Raw genomic sequence first — 3,601 nt, forward strand, 5'->3', positions numbered from 1 at the left:
CCCGGCGCGGACGGGATCATCCTGGACCGCAGGGCAGAGCCGCCCCGGAGCGTCCGGGCGGGGGAGCCGCCGCCGCCGAGTCCGCGGGGCTGAGGGCGGGCGGCTAGGGGCGCGGGCAGCCGCGGGGCCCTGCGCGCCCGGCCCGCCTGTCCATGGCCGGGGGCGGCCGCCGCGCGGCGCGGGAGTTGCTCTCCGGAGCCCGGCGCGCGCGGGCGAGCCCCACCCCCCTCCCCTCCGCCGCGTATTTTCACTTTAATCCTCGCGGGTGGGGGTCCCCTCCCGAGGACCCGAGCGTGGACCGGCCCCCAGAGGGCGGCTCCGAGCGCGCGGGCGGCGGCGGCGGCGCGGGGGCTCCGGGCCGGGTGGCGGGCCGCGCGGGGCGGCGCTCGGACCCCATCCCGCCCGGCCGCGCCCGGGGGATCGCGCGCGCCGGCGCCGAAGTTTGGCGGCCGCGGCCCCTGGGCCTCCCGGCCCGGCCCGGCCCGGCCTGGCCCGGCGGGCGGACCCCGGGCGCGCGGAGCGCACGGCCGAGGCGGCGGCGAGGCGCAGGCCGGGGCGCGCGGAGGAGGACCCGCCGCAGCCGCGGAGGCGAGCGCCACGGTGCCCCGCGCGGGCTCCGAGCTCTGCCTGGAAATTGTCCTTTTCTTTAAAAAGCCCCACCCTGTCGGAGTGACAGCCGGGAGCCCCAATCCACACCGTCAGCCCCTCCTCCCCGCTCCCCCCCCCCCCGCCCCCGCGCCCTCCCTCCCCGGCGCCCCTCCCCGTGAGCGCGGGGGGGGGGGGGCGGGGGCGGGGGGGCAGGGGCTGCCGGGAGGCGGGGGGGAAGGGGCTGCCGGGAGGCGGGGAGGTACCTGGTCGGCGCGGGGACCCCCAACAGGTGGCCAGGCGGCCAGGGCCCTCCTTCCTTCCTCAGACCCCAAGCTGAGGGCGTCCTCTGGCCTGGAGGGGGGAGGGGGGAGGGGGAACAGGGGGAGGGGGCGAAGGGGGAGGGGGTCTAAAGGTCTTCTCCCGTCAGTGACCCCCAAGATCACTGCGTTGGGGCCCCTCACCCTGCACTGGACAGTCCCAGCGACCTCTGGGCAGCAGGGCCTCTGACCTCTGACCTCAGACGTGCCATCCTGAGGGCGCCCACACCCCATCCCGGAGTGACTGCCAAAGTCAGTGACCCCAAAAGAATTCCCACTTGAGTCCTAGCTGGTGTGGCTCAGTGGATAGAGCGTCGGCCTGGGTTCCATTCCCCGTCAGGGCACAGGCCCGGGTTGTGGGCTGGATCCCCAGTGGGCCGTGCAGGAGGCGGCCGGTCCAGGATTCTCTCTCATCACGGATGTTTCTCTCGCTCTCCCTCTCCCTTCCTCTCTGAGATCAATACAAATGTATTTTTTAAAAAGAATTCCCACTTGGCCCCAGGAGCCCACTGGGGGCCGGGACGGCTCCCCTAAGCGCCTTTGCACCTGCCCGAGGCCCTGAGGAAGACGGGAGCCCGCATGACCGGCCGCGGCCGGTGTGTCTGCCGGAGGGCTGGGTCCACGCCTGGGCCTTTGAACGAAGCAGATCAGACATCAGAGCAGGCGGCAGCGATCTGCGAATTTAAAGAAGGTGCCAACAGCTACAAGGAGCCCCTGAGGGGACTGGCCTGGGGGGAGAGGGGCGCTCCGGCCGCGGGGGAAGCAGGCGTTTCATTCTGGGGCCTGTGGTTGCAGAAACGCCGGCCGCTCGCCCGGGAGACCAGACAGGCGAGCGCTTTGCTACAAACAAGAGAACCTTTCGGGGTTTCCGCTGAGACGGGCGCCTCCCTGCTCTGCATGTACTTTTCTGCGTGTGTGATATGTGTGTGTGTTTCTGTTTTTCTTTTATTTCTTTTTTAAATATGTTTTTATTGACTTGAAACAGAGAGAGGAAGGGAGAGGGATAGAGAGAGAGAAACCATGGATGTGAGCGCTAAACATCCATGGGCTGCCTCCTGCACGCCCCCTACTGGGGACGGAGCCCGCAACCCAGGCCTGTGCCCTGACCCGGAACCGAACCGGCAACCTCTTGGTGGGCGAGACGAGGCTCAACCAACTGAGTCTTTCAGTTCTTAAACTTCCTCCTGTCCTCGGTGTATCTCCCCCTAAAAATTCTCAGGCGTTCGTGCAGCAAAGAACCGACGAGATCTCGGTGGGTCTGACGCCTGAGCGAGCGCCCACCGCCCTCAGGAAGCTGTTAAAACCGGAGTGGGGACACCCCCGCCCCAGGGTCTCTGACTCGCCAGGTCCGGGCAGGACTTGGGAACCTGCATTCCCAACACGTCCCAGGTGATGCGAGGTGGGGACCCCGGGGCTCGGGCCCTTGGGCCGCAGGTGCCCACCCCAGGCCGCCAGTTGAATTCGAGCGGAGTCGTTTCCAAAACACTTCTCCGGCCTCTTCACAATGGGTCCTCTTGTTCCTTATGAACGCGATCATCTTAGCCCGGCCGCGTGGCTCCGTGGTCAAGCGTCAACCTATGAACCGGGAGGTCACGGTTCGATTCCTGGTCAGGGCACAGGCCCGGGTTGCAGCCTCGATCCCCAGTGGGGGGCGTGCAGGAGGCAGCCGATCCATGACTCTCTCTCATCATGGATGTTCTCTCTCTCTCTCTCCCTCTCCCTTCCTCTCTGAAATCAATAAAAATATATATTTTTAAAAACAACACAATCATTGTCTATTTCCTAAATCAAATTGGGGGGTTTTCCCCAGAATGACAATCATCCGGTGCCTTTTGTGGGGGGTGAGGGGGCAGCTATGGGATTGCAAACCATTTCTCTGTCTGGGTCCTTCGGGTCCCAGCAGCTGCCCAAACGGTTGAGCAGGTCCCCGTGGTGCACAGTTGGTTGGCAGAGCTTCCCCTACCCTTGAGGGGGGGCTTTTGGGGGGGGGGGCAGGGGCTGCCACTCAGGACACCTGGTCAGTGGCTAAAAGAAGATGTACCCACGGCTTCCTGCTCGGGTGGCTCAGTGGTTGAGCGTCGACCTATGAACCGGGAGGTCACGGTTGGATTCCCCGTCAGGGCACCGGCCCGCCCGTCGCGTCCTGGGGGGGTGAGGGGGGACCTCGGCCAGGGCGGCCAGGCCCTCAGCCGCATCGCGCGCCCCTGGACGGCTCCCCGCCCGGCGCCCGCCCCCTTTCTCTCCGATTAATTGTCAGGAATCTGCTTCCCTCCCAGCCTCCGGGTTTCCTCCGCGGGGCGGGAATCAATTTGGAAGCTGGGCTGTCAGTAATTAAATAGCGCTCATTGGTCGTGCTGTGTGCGGCCGGCGCCCACACGAGGCGGTCGGGGTTGCTGTCGCCCCAGAAAACAAATGTTCGGAGCGGCCGTTTCCAGAATTACCCGCTCGGCCGGGAGCGGGCGGCGGTGGGAGGGACGCCGCCAGGTGTGGGCGACACCCGCCTCCCTCAGGCAGGACACCCCGCCGCGAAGACAGGGGGACCGCGGGGGAGACAGCGGCCCCGTCAAGGGTGTGGGTGGGAGACACCCGCGCAGGCTCCGGGGGTCCGCGTTGGCTGGGAAAACCTCCGGATTAGAAAAACTCTCTTCCTTTTTTCCTCTTTCTTAAAAAAATAAGATATATTTTTATTGATTTCA

The sequence above is a fragment of the Myotis yumanensis genome, unplaced genomic scaffold (genome assembly GCF_028538775.1).
Source record: "Myotis yumanensis isolate MYYU_CA2020_CCGP unplaced genomic scaffold, mMyoYum1.0.hap1 SCAF_19, whole genome shotgun sequence".
Classification (NCBI taxonomy): domain Eukaryota; kingdom Metazoa; phylum Chordata; class Mammalia; order Chiroptera; family Vespertilionidae; genus Myotis; species Myotis yumanensis.